The sequence below is a fragment of the Lepus europaeus genome, chromosome 8 (genome assembly GCF_033115175.1).
Source record: "Lepus europaeus isolate LE1 chromosome 8, mLepTim1.pri, whole genome shotgun sequence".
NCBI classification, from domain to species: domain Eukaryota; kingdom Metazoa; phylum Chordata; class Mammalia; order Lagomorpha; family Leporidae; genus Lepus; species Lepus europaeus.
In genome coordinates, this window is record NC_084834.1 from 42,903,841 (window position 1) to 42,917,659 (window position 13,819).

A 13,819-nucleotide genomic window follows, 5' to 3' on the forward strand; every position below is an offset into this window, starting at 1 on the left:
CTCTTTAATTCAGTTGATTTTTACAATAATTCTGAGAAGGCAAAATATTTGGTAATTATATTAACTGATCCTAAAATAAGAATGAAACAAGTTAGATCCCATTCTCAAGTTATAATAGTAATACTTAGAGCAGAACACTGTTTTGTAAAGATCTTATGTATATGAAAGGCAGAATGACAGAGAGGGAAAGACACACACACAGACACACACACACAATCTTCATCTCCTGGCTCACTCTAGAAATGCCTGCCAGAGCCAAGTCTGGGTCAGGCCAAACTCACACCAAAATCAGAAGCTAGGAACTCCACCCAAGTCTCCTACATGAGTGACAAGGACCTAAGTACTTTGCCCAACATTCTCTCCCTTCTTCAAACTGGCACTCTGACGAAGGATACAGGAGTCTCAAAGCAGTGGCTTAACTGAATGCACCGCAAAGCCTGCCACAAGAACAGATTCCTTTTTAATACCCATATCCTGTATACATGAATTTATTTTGTTAAATAAAATTGAGATTAATATCAATAATGGCCTCCAAATACATTTAACAGTGTAAATTTTCCTTTCATTAACACTGTGTGTAACAGAGTCAGTGATTTTAGTGAAAATAAAAAGAATTTAAAACAAATTTTGTAATAGATAAGAGCAAGGAAATGAAATTAATACCACTAGTGTATCATTTTAAAATAAACACAAAATGTATCTTAATCTTCATCTTTCACATTATGAATTTAACACCAATAGAAATTGCAAGGTGTCTGATAAAATAAGAAAAGCAAAACATCCCATATTCTGCTACTTCACACCCAGAATCCCTGTGTTTATCTCATCTACCAATATAGCATAGAGCTTGGAGACACTGTGTTCTCAAAATCATTCAGTTTATGATTTTATTCACCAAAGATTTTTAACTTTTAATTCCATTTCTCATGAAGTAGTTGAAGATTCCTAGACTTGAATGAATGTCTACCATGCATGAGACAACAATATGAAATCTGGGGACATAGTGAAAGATGGAAATAGTTTCTGACAGGGACTTTTTAAATAAATGGTTCCAAATTTAGATCTAAATGACACACATTTATGGTTCATGGAAAGTTAGAGGAAAAGAATGCTTTGGATAAGTTGTAGTACAAAGAACTGTGCATGGAGTATTTAGAAATACAGATGATGGCTCAAGCATTTAGGCCACTGCCAACCATGTGGCAGACCCAGAAGCAGCCCCTGGCTCCTTGCTTGAACCTGGCCAGATTCCAGCTGTTACAGCCACCTGGAGAATATTTCAGCAGATGAAAGACCTCACCCTTGTCTCTCCCTCCTTCACTGTAACTCTGACTTTCAAATAAATAAATAAATAAATATTTTAAAAATGATAAAATATTATAAAACTCCATCATTAATCTGAAAATAAAAAGAAAAGTAATGTTACATTTGAAAAAAAAAAGAAATACAAAAAAAAATAAGGCCATAGGGTGGCATTACTTTACATTATAAAGTATTTAAAGGTCTTGTCTTTTAATTAGAGGAAGGCCATAATATTATTTAAATTTCTAGCTGTTTGGAGAAGGAAATTTCATGCAGCAAGTTAGATACCATCTCCAGATGCCAAGCTTTAGAATTCCTCCTTATATTTCTAATGTATCGTGAATGTCATGAAAATAAAAGGGCATTAAATACAACAGAATTATAAATATTTAGCCAATATATTAAAGTCTAAATACCATCTCATAGTTTTTGAAAAACATAGCAGCAACAAAGCCTTAAAATTAAATATTTTATATTTTACTTAATCAGAAAATTATATATTCAAGTTTCTATCCTAATATTTGCTATTAATTTCAGAGACCTGCTGTTTGTTATTATGAATATAATAAATGTTTTATGACATAGGGTCCAGTGTTGTGGTTCAGCAAATTAAGCTGCCGCAAGACATTGACATCCTATATCAAAATGCCTACCTGAGAACCTATTGCCCCACTTCTGATCCTGTTTCCTGCTGATGAACCTGGGAAGGCGAAGGAAGATGGTCCAAGCAGTTAAACACCTACCACCTATATGGAGACCAGGATAGAGTTCCAGGCTCCTGTCTTTGGCCTGGCCCCCACCTGGCTATTGTGGCCATTTGGGAAGTGGATCAGTGGGTAGAAGAAATCACTTTATTTCTCTGCCATTCTGTCAAATAAGTAAATAAATACATTTTCAAATGCTTATGACATAGTAAACATTCTTAGTCATTTCAATTAGATTTTTGTAAAGAAAAAAAGCCAGTTTATAATAAATGAGAACAAATAAGATATATGTTATAAATGTCTGTAATCTGAACAGTTTCATATTATAATAAAAATAAAGTAAATATGTAAAAGTAGCACTCTAGTATATTTTTATCATAAATTTTATGAATTTAAAGATAAATAAGTAAACTACATTAGTCTTATTATTGCTATGACAAAACACTTGAGTATGAATAATTTTTTAGGAAGGAAGCATATTTAGCTCACATTTCTGTTGAATGGAAAGTCCAAGCAGCCTGGTGCTAGCAGCCCCTAACTGTGTAGTACAGAAAACTGACTGCATACAGAAGGAGCCATTTAAATGGAATGTCCTTGTTTTATAGCAACCAGCTTTCTGGAAACTATCCACCAGAATGAATCACCTTGAAAAACTATTAATCCCTCACAATAATCTAATCACCTGATGACTTTCCACTAGGATCTACGTCTGAAACATCTACTAGTTCAACAGTGTTACATGGGGAACCAAACTTCCAGTGCACAAAATTTTGGCAAAAACTCATATACCATATCATAAGTGTATCTACACATTCACAATAAATTCATGTCAAGAAGTTCAATAAGAGATACAACTGACTCTACACAAGTATGTCTTCACATGTATTTTGAGACCAATGCAGTATTATATTCTTTCGAAACAAGCAATAGTACAATAATTCAACACCAAAGCTGAAGATAATGATATCGTGGATTGATATTCTTAATCACAATCATTTATAATGTGTTCTAACAGGGTATCAATAAAAGTAAGGGAAGAGGCATGTATCTGGTCTAGCAGTAAAGAAGCCACCTGGATACCTGCATCTCATATTGGAGTGCCACTGCTCTCAATTCCACTTTCCTGCTAATGTGGACTCTAGGAGGAAGTGGTGATATCTCAAATAGTTGAGTTGAGATGTCTGAATTGAGTTTTCAGCTCTGGGTTTTGGCTTGGGAAAGCCCCATGCTGTGGGTATTTTTGTGTGAACCAGCAGGTGGGAGATTTTTGTCTCTTCCTGTGAAGTAAACACAATAAATGATTTTTGAAATAAAAGTATATATACAATATTTTTGAGCTAAGTAAAAAGCATTGTCAAAGACCATTGGGTTATGAAACTGATTTTCTAAGTGGAGGATATTGTCACCGTTGTCCCTTTTTAAAAAGATACTGTACAAAACTCTACCAGCTTATCCTAGTTGACAGACTGTTAGGATTTAAGAAATTTGGAGGATATTCCAAGGAAAATGGAAATTCAATAGAAGCCTGAGAGAACTAACCATAAACATCAAATAGATTCACATAGTCCCTACAATTTGTAAAACTCTGACAGCTGAGCTGCCATTACAGTTGCTCTTGCTTCTTGTTCATAATGCACACCTCCTACTCCATATCTACATGAGGAAAACAATTCCCAGCTTGCACACAGGTCCTTGAATCACCACAGAGACCAGTATGAGAGTACTCTTTGTAGTCTTTAAATGTGATGTAATTCAGATTGTGTCCCCCTCCACCACCCAAAAAAGGAAGTACTTTTCAGCTAGCTTTAAAATTAATAGGTCATGTTGTGGTAGAGACCTTTGTCTTTTAATTAAACTTGTTTCTAACTGATACGTTGTTATAGAAGCCTTCCCACGGCCAAAAGAAGAGAGGAATCTGTCCTGGGAATGAAATGTGGTTGTTATCTGCTTGCTTATGAATGCTTCAAATACAGTTGCTATCTGCTTATATGTAACCATTTTGGTTCTGCTTGCTAGTAAAGAGCAGTGGTGTTAACCCTTGCCAGACAGTTTCTGGTTAAGTATATGGGTAGAAAAAAATCATTTGTATTTATGCACATATACCCAGTATTGTATCGATTCCTGGCCCAGGTCATGTAGCATTAGAATATTCAATCAAATGTATACATGAAGCCTATAAGAGAGACAGAGACTAAAACTATATATAAGAAAGTACCTCTCCTTGTTCTTGTTTCAGGTTTTCGGATAAGAAATTCCACCTGTGCCTTCCAGCATAAATAATAAAAGACTACTTCCTGTTAAAAGGCCTTGGTGCTTTTTCTCTGTACAGGAATCCTGCTATAATGTACCAAACTGGCCACATTTTCCTCTCTCAGTAACTATAGAAAGTGGGTATCAATCACTGCCCATGTAAAATTTTCTTCTTTCTAATCAAGTATTCAAAAACTGGCCTTTTATTCTTTTAAGCTTTGTGAATAAGACTTGAGCAAAAATGTACAGTGTAATGAAATTAAAATAGAAATATGAACTAATGAGGTAAAAATCCCATTTTTCCTAAACATCAAATATTTGAGTTTTATAATTAATCATAATCTAAGAAGACACATAAAATTAAGTTTTTGAAAATATATGTGTTAAATTGACTGCCCTTTTATTTTTTTTAACTTTTATTTAATAAATATAAATTTCCAGTGTACAGCTTATGGACTGCCCTTTTATTAAAAGGGAAGACAGAAAGGAAGCTAACCATATATGATACTAAAAAGCAGAGACTTTCCTTGATCTCTCCAAACATGTCATCACTTTTAAGTAAAATAACACCAGAAGATGTTATGTTTAAAGTGCACATGGCATTATCCTAGAAAATGACAAATTTGGGAGCAAAGAATTTGTTAAAACAAGATGGTTATAAATCATTCTCAAGAGCTTTAACAAGAATATCTCAGAATGCCAAATTTTGTAATTAAAGATACCTCAGAAGATGTGTCTGCAGCTTTCAAAAAAGAAGCAACTTCTAGGACATGAAAAGGAATTGATTAGTGTTATGTAATTCACCTATTAATTCCTGGAGGTGAGCTTGAAAAATATCTTGGATATTCTCTGTGCTACTCCAGAGATATTTCCTATGTTTCTAAATTATGTTTTAGAAATTAAGCTTGCTTTAAGCATTTATGCATTCATAGATTGACCTAATCTATACATACTAATTTAAAATCCCCCTGTGGATGAATAAAAAAGTAAAATAATTTACACATGTTCTCTTTTGTTAATTGCTATATAACTGTTTATGCCATATACTTGACAAGAGTCACTCAATTAAGGATTTGGGGATAATTTATTTGTAAAGTTATGGAATCACTTGAAGAATTAGATAATGAAAGGAATACTTCCTAATTAGGTATTTGAAAACAAATAAAAATATAGAATAAGCGAGATATCTTTAAAAAATATAGGTTTCAATTGTACTTTATTTCTTTAATAATGCAGTTTTTTGACTGGTACAGTGCTATTATTTGGCATCACTTATGAGTTGGTTGTAAAACAATTCAGTATTACACCAGCTAGGATGATTACTGATCTCTATTCCTTTGGGATGACTTTGCCAACAAGGGACAGGTCCCAAGTTGTGTTGCTGCATATGTCCATACAGCAACACAGAATGTGGCTCCATCAGCTAATACAACATTACCACATTTGTCATGAAAATCAAGTGTATGTTTCTAGTGGCTCTGCTTTGCCATTGTTTGCTGAATGCTTTGAACTTGGAGATGACTTAGTGCATTTCTCACCATAGGAAACATGAAGCAGATGATACAACTGTGACAACCGTAACTAGTGTTTTGTTGCAGTTCCACTCCAGATACCCTTGCAGAGAGCCCTGAAGAAAAAAAAAAAAAAGGCCAAATTCTGTAAATTTAAAGATAGTTAAGAATATACAGAGATTTGACAATAACTAGTTTTACCAAATGAAAACCATTGGAAGATCCAATCTATCATATTTCATTCTATGATGCCATATACACTGTAGACAGAATTTAATTAATAAAATGCAGTGTTGCTGCATTATTTTTGAAAGTCCAGTAAATGATATCTTAAGCAGGAAGCAAAGTAATATATCTTATAAATCATTATATATAAATCTTATAAATCACAGTCCCAGGCAACAGATCTCAAAATTAATCTCATGTGCAAAAATCAGTTACTCTTAAATTTCAAAACTTAACATGCACATGCCGGTTTATATAATATTTATAATTGTGAAAATTATATATTCATTAGAATTCATTTCTAAAATATTTTTAAGAGCTCAAAAACTTGAAGTTAGTAATCATTGACTTAAAGCTAGGTAATCATGACTTAACAAGAAAGATCATATTACAACACTTATTCACCCAGTAACAAACATTTACTAAGATCTGCCTATGTGCTAATCATTGTGCTATAAAACATAGGGCATGGTACTAAACAAGATGCATTTCTTTCTCATGCATAATTCACTCTATCATTTAGAAACAATTATATAAACATTGGGAATTTACTAGAATAGGCCAAGAAAAATAATAATGCTGATTTGAGGATAAAATAATTGATTAGCTAAAATAAATTTTTAACAGGAATTAGGAATAAGTCATGGGAAGTAGGGGAGAAAAATACCAAGCAAAGGGAGGAGAATGGGCAAAGAGTAGTAACGAAGATTGCGGTACTTCACTTGACTTTCACAAGAAGCATGAATATGGAAGATGTTCAGAGTGTGAAAGGTGCACAACACAATGGCAGAACTTAAATCCAGAAAGCACTTGTGGGCCATATGAATTTTATTTTTAAATTTTAATATAACTGCAAAGAGGAGTCATTGGATTATTTTGAAATTTATTTTATTATTTTAGATGTCACATTTTAATTAACATTATAGGCAAAGACTTGATAAAGCATTCACTTAATAAAGTGAATAAAACATTGAAGAAATAAAAATTAAAAAGAACATAGGTCAGCAAGGAAGGCAGGTAGGAGTAATAAACAATAATCAAATAAAACGATGTTCAAATTCCCTTACAAAAAGTCACTTTTAAAATAATCACAGAATCAAACTATAGTAGTTTATAATTCTTTTTTTTTTATTTGACAGGTAGAGTTATAGACAGTGAGAGAGAGAGAGATAGAGAGAAAGGTCTTCCTTCCGTTGGTTCACCCCTCAAATGGCCACCAAGGCCAGTGCTACGACGTTCCAAAGCCAGGAGCCAGGTGCTTCTTCCTAGTCTCCCATGCGGGTGCAGGGGCCCAAGGACTTGGTCATCTTCCACTGACCTCCCGGGCCACAACAGAGAGCTGGACTGGAAGAGGAGTGACCAGGACTATAGCCGGTGCCCACATGAGATGCCGGCACCACAGGCGGAGGATTAACCAGGTGAGCCATGGCGCTGGCCCCATTAGTTTATAATTCTTATCAATTTGTTTGACAAAGATTAAAACAATTTTGACAAACATTATTTTTGTGGCAAAACTGATACACACATTCATTTCTTTTTATATTTTCAATTAAAAAGTTTTAATCACCCCCACACAAGGACAAAGGTGGTATTTGTCTTTCTGTGTCTGGTTTATTTCACTAAACATTGCACCCTCTACTTGCAAACATTCTGATGCAAGTAATAGAATTTCATTATTATTTTATAGCTAAATAATATTCTATTTTGTATATATTCCATGTTTTCTATATCCATTCTTCTGATGACGGGCACCTTGATTGATTTCATATTTCGGCTATTGTGAAAAGTGCTGTTACCAACATGGTGGTACAGCTATTGATTTGATATAAGGAATACATGTCTTTTGCATATATACACCAAAGTAGGATTGCTGTTTCACATTGGATGTTCTTGAACAAGAGTACAAGCATGATTAAACTTGAGTTTTAGAAAAACTGTTGTGAATTCAATGCCAGTTTTCAGAAATAGATTAGGGTAAGAAAGGTCTAAATGTTGACAGGTTGATTTGAAGGTTTTTTCAACAATCAATGAGGAGATCTTTGATGGTCTGTACCAACTACTATTGTGGAACTGTGACACTGAGATGAGAATAAAAGGTATAGAAGATGTAACACTAAAAATCATAGAATTTTTACCATTAGGAATTTGAATGGACATATGGAATTAAGTAATTTTAGTAGTCAAACATGGCCTCAGATTTTTGGCTGCTGGAAATAGTGGCTTATTGATTTTTTATCAAATTAAGTCACATTTGGGAAATTCATATATATATATATATATTCATATATATATATATATAATAGAATATGTTTAAAACATTTTTAAATGTAAATATCAAGTTAAGAGGGTATATATTTTAGGGCCAGCATTGTAATGTAGTAGGTTAAGCCACTGCCTGTAACATCAGCAACCCATACAGGTGATGGTTCATGTCCTACTGCTCCACTTCTAATGTAGTTTCTTGCTAATGTGCCTGGGAAAGCCAAAGATGGCCCAAGTTCTTGGGCCCTACATACAGGTGGGAAACCTGGATGAAGCTCCTGGCTTTAGCCAGCCCTAGCCCTGGCCATTGTGGTCATTTGGGGAGTCAACCAGTAAGTGAAAGATTTCTCTCTCTCTCTCTCTCTCTCTCCCTCCCTCTGTCTCTCTGTAATAGCAATTTTTTTTTAAAAGAGTGGATATAATTAGGTGGAGGTAATTTCCCTTTTCTTCTTTCTTCTCTATCTCATTGATTATTCTCACAATTTTTCTTTTGTTTTCTTCATCTTGCTTTTCTCCATTATCCCTTACATTATTTTCTTTATAAAATGAGAAAAGGATAAGCTATTAGAAAATTTACATTTTGTAGGGGAGTGAACCAACAGAAGGAAGACCTTTCTCTTTGTCTTTCTCTTTCACTGTCTAAAAATAGATTCTGTCTCTGCCTGTCAAAAAATAAAAAAAAAAGAAAATTTACAGTTTGTAATTTTTCTATGAGACAGAAAAAGTGTTAGAAAAGGCAAAGATTCTCCATTCTGAAAGGTTTTAAAAGCTGATACAGTTGAAGAACTGATGTGCCCTTCAATGAAGGGCAGGGCCTTAAGGGATCAGTGCTGTTCTTTGTCTTCTGATACAGGTGGTGAGATTGGGGAGTGAGGACAGGAATCTCAGTGGACTAAGGAGTCAAGGCTGCTTCTTCTCACCATATTGACATTTTCACCTCCTCCCTGGTGTACTGTTAGGTATATTTTTACAGCCCGGCAGTTAAAATGGAAATGGACATTTTGCTGCCTCTCCCTTTGACATGTGAAGCACAATGTCCTTCCTGTCAAGAACTAGCCTTCACGAATTGCTTGACAGATTGAATGCAGTAGAAATAATATTGGATAACATCTTTTATTCGATAAAATTTGGCCTTGAAGATTAAGCTTTGGACTCTGGAACAGTTTTCTTAGAAGCTAGCTGTGTCCCAGGGAACACTATAGAAAATTAAATTGATTCTATTTCTCCTTCCATTAATTTAGTATACAAGAGAAAAAAGATAGAAGACACCGAAATTCTACATTGCTGTACCGAGCAAATTTGCTCCCACTAGCTAATCCACATTGTGCTTTGATAAGAGTTTATGATTAAAGAAAAAATATATACTTGGGTTGATATTGTGTCATAAGCTACTGCCTGGGTGCTAGCTGGAGTCCCAGCTGCTCCACTTCTTATCCAGCTCCATAATAATACTGCTGGGAAAGTAGCAGAAGATGGCCCAAGGGCTTGAACCCTTGCACCCATGCAGGAGACCGGGATGAACCTCGAGTTCCTGGCTTCAGCCTGGCTCAGCCTGGTCCTTGCAGCCGTTTGGGGCATGAACCTGAAGATGGAAGATCTGTCTTTGTCTCTGACTATATCTCTGTCCTTCAAATAAATAAATCTTGTCTTGATACTAATTATATTCTAAATAATGTGAGAATTACACTTTAAAAAATCTTATGATGTCCAAAAAAAAAAAAAAAGCAAGAATTAAGAAGGAATGATGGGTTTAATGTTTGTTTAGCCATTAGGAGGTTTTTTTTTTTTTTATACAGAAGATCAGTTTAGTATATATTAAGTAAAGATTTCAACATTTTGCACCCACATAGCAACATAAAGTGAAAAATACTGTTGGAGTACTAGTTATAGCATTAAATTACAATGTACAGTACATTAAGGACAGAGATCCTACACGATATTTTTAAAAAATTGATTAATTTTCTATGCAATTCCCAATTTAAAACCAAGTTTTTTTTTTTCATTTTCAATTATCTTTATATACCGAAGATCGATTCAGTATATACTAAGTAAAGATTTCATCAGTTTGCACCCACACAGAAACACAAACTGTAAAAATACTGTTTCAGTACTAGTTATAGCATTACTTCACATTGGACAACACATTAAGGACAGATCCCACATGAGACGAAAGTATACAGTGACTCCTGTTGTTGACTTAACAATTTGACACTCTTGTTTATAACATCAATAATCTCCCTAGGCTCTAGTCATGAGTTGCCAAGGCTATGGAAGCCTTTAGGGTTCGCCGACTTCTATCTTATTCTGTCAGCTATCTACAATTCCATTCCACCAGTGGGCATTTGCCCTAGTGATGAAGATGTAAGTTAAGATGTCCACATTCCTAATTGGTGTGCCTTGGTTCAGGACTTGTCTCTGATTCCTAATTCCAACTTCCTGCTATGCATAAGTAATTGAGTCTCTGTCATCTACATGGGAGACCTATATTGCCTCCTTTACTCACTGTCATTGGTCATAGTCACCTTGGGCCTTTGAGGAAAGCAGCAGATGATGGGAACAATCTCGCTGCATCTGTCCCTCTCTGTGAGTCCCTCTATCTCTCAAAAAACCAGATAATTATAAGGAAGAATCTTATGGCAGGCATTTGGAAGAGTCCTTAAGATGTTACTGGAAAACAGACATTCTATATTGAAGTAGCTGAGTTCACGTCCCAGCTCTGCTACTGTACTCTGCTAATGTACTCCTTGGGAATAACTTTTTACTTTTATCCACGGATCTTTCTTTTCTTTCCTACTTTCTTGATCTCTTGATTTCTCTCTCTCTCTCTCTCTCTCTCTCTCTCTCTCTCTCTCTGTCTCTCTCTCTCTGTCTCTCTCTCTCTCTCCTCCCCATTCTCTCCTTTTATCCCTCCCTCCCTCATTAATGAACTGGAAAATGATAAAATGATGGATACAGCCTGGTTAACTAAGAATACCCCTGAAAATTCATTTCCCTGAATTTAGCGATTTAACAAAAAATGTTTGAGCATGTGTCCCAAACAGAAAGGCTAAACCTTTTTTAAGAACTTATAGGTGTGTTGGGAAATTATAGAATATTGTTAAGACTGAAACTATTAATAGGCAGCTTTCTGATCAAGGAAACATGTTGAAAATAAAGATAATACAAAGGCAAGAGAAAAGTGACTAGAAATGTGGTCAAAATTACAATATTCTAATGAAGTTTGAATGTACAGATCCAACTAAATCTGTTTCCAGTGTAGCTATCTTACTTTTATTCACATTAGCCAACTAATTCTCTTTCTCTTGGAATATACTTGTTTAACTGGCATCCTTTGACTAATTAATATAGTTTGTTACTAATGTATCTCTTATTTATTTATTTATTTTTTTGGACAGGCAGAGTGGACAGTGAGAGAGAGAGACAGAGAGAAAGGTCTTCCTTTGCCATTGGTTCACCCTCCAATGGCTGCCATGGCCGGTGCACTGCGGCCGGCGCACCGCGCTGATCCAAAGCCAGGAGCCAGGTGCTTCTCGTGGTCTCCCATGGGGTGCAGGGCCCAAGGACCTGGGCCATCCTCCACTGAACTCCCGGGCCACAGCAGAGAGCTGGCCTGGAAGAGGGGCAACTTGGAAAGAATCCGGCACCCCGACCTGGACTAGAACCCGGTGTGCCGGCGCCGCAAGGCGGAGGATTAGCCTGTTGAGCCATGGCACCAACCTAATGTATCTCTTATGCTGTGATTTCATTTGTGCCTTGTGGCCTGGGGGGTACTTTCCTAACTTTCAAGATCTATTATAGAGTTGAAGAAGCCCCAATAGATGTAAAAGTATCAATGTTTTTTTTTTTTTTTTTTTTCCAAAACCTTGGAAGAAAACTCAGGAGTTTATGACATTGTTAATTCCAAGATAAGGCATTTTCAAGGAAGAAATTATCAGCGTTTTTAAGTGCTGCAGAAGTTATAGTGCTATTTAAAAACATTTGTGAGTTACATTGGTAATAATGAGTTTGAGAGGGTAATTTTAATGGAACCAACATATGAACTAGCTTGCTATATCTAATTTAAGTTATGTGCTCATTTTGTAAGAGTCTATATAAATTTTGCTGGAATTCCTAATGTTTGCATTCAGAAGGATCAGGAAATTCAATTAATTTTATTGTCAAGATTGCAACTGCTCATTTCTCAGGCTAAGATTGTAATGTTGGAAGTAGACTTGAATGTAAGGTACTATAATTAATTATATCATTTTATGTGTTTAAAAGGCCAGCAGTTTCTCCTAAATATCTCTTCAGAAGTATCAAAGACAAAACTAAGTCTGAGACAAAGTTAATCATCCTACTCATTTATTTATAATAGGAAAGTAAGAGACTGGAAAGAGAAAAAAATTTGCAATCCTTTAAATTGTGTTTAGACTATGGTATTCTAAAAAAAATATAGAATTTTAACCAAGACTGGTAAGGTATAAATCATGAACTGAATGTCAAAAAGGAGTGTATGAAGCAGATGTTAAAACAAACAAACAAGCAAAAAAAAAAAAACTTAAAAAAACAAAACTAATATTAAACTCCTAAGTCAAGCACAAGTTTGGAATTCGCAAGCAACAGCAAAAAGTTTAGTTTGTGTTTTGCATAGTCAGTGGAAGAATGAAACAATTGGAGGCAAGTGAGAAGACAGCACCTCTTGTGTGCCTTGTAGACCATTTGAGGTGGTCTGGATTTTATTTAAAGATAAAGGAGATACATTACAATGTTTTAAAATGGGAGGATACTGTGTTCAATATTTTGTTTTAAATATACATTTGAACTCATGTGCACAGTATAAACAGAAGAACATAGGAGCATGGAGAGACCTGTTAAAAGTTTAATCACAGAGGCTGGCATTGTGGCGTAGATGGTAAAGCACACATCCTATAAGGGTGCCAAATCCTGTCCCATTTGTACCACTTCCTATCTAGCTCCTACCTGATGACCTGGGAAAAGCAGCGGAAAATGACCCAAGTGCTTGGGCCCCCGTGACCCACTTTGAAGAACTGGAATAATTTCCTGACTCCTGGTTTCAGCCTGGCCCAGTCTCGGCTGTTGTGATGACCTGGGGAGTGAACTAGCTATGGAAAACCTCTGTGTCTATCTCTCCCTCTCTCTGTAGCTCTTTCAAGTAAATAGATATTTTAAGACGTTAATCACAGTCCAAGCATGATTTATTGTGGAATTGAATACATGCGATTATGTTAAAGATGATGGAATGAGTTCTTATTGGCATACATTTGGAAAATAAAATAAAGAAAAACTTGCTGATGAATTGGATCTAATCTGACAGAGAAATAGAGCACATCTTAAATGTGTGAGGTTGAGATTGAGTAACATTAGTGTAGGAGAAAGTTTGCAAAATTTGTGGTTGAGTGGTGTTTTTGACATGTGAACTTTGAGATGGTTCACATAGCCAAGTTGTGATACAGAGTGTACTGTCAGATACATGAGAAGAAGCTTAGAAAAAAGGACAGAGAAATGAGGAAAATTTGAAATGATGAGGAAAAAAGGAGGAAAAAGAAAGAAAGAGGAAGGAAGGAA

General features: G+C 35.2%; 1 pseudogene; it reads right to left on the minus strand.

The window, feature by feature from the left end:
* Window positions 1-5,585: 5,585 nt before the first annotated feature.
* Window positions 5,586-5,806, minus strand: LOC133765523 (cytochrome c oxidase subunit 7B, mitochondrial-like; annotated as a pseudogene).
* Between the last annotated feature and the right edge of the window lie 8,013 nt (window positions 5,807-13,819).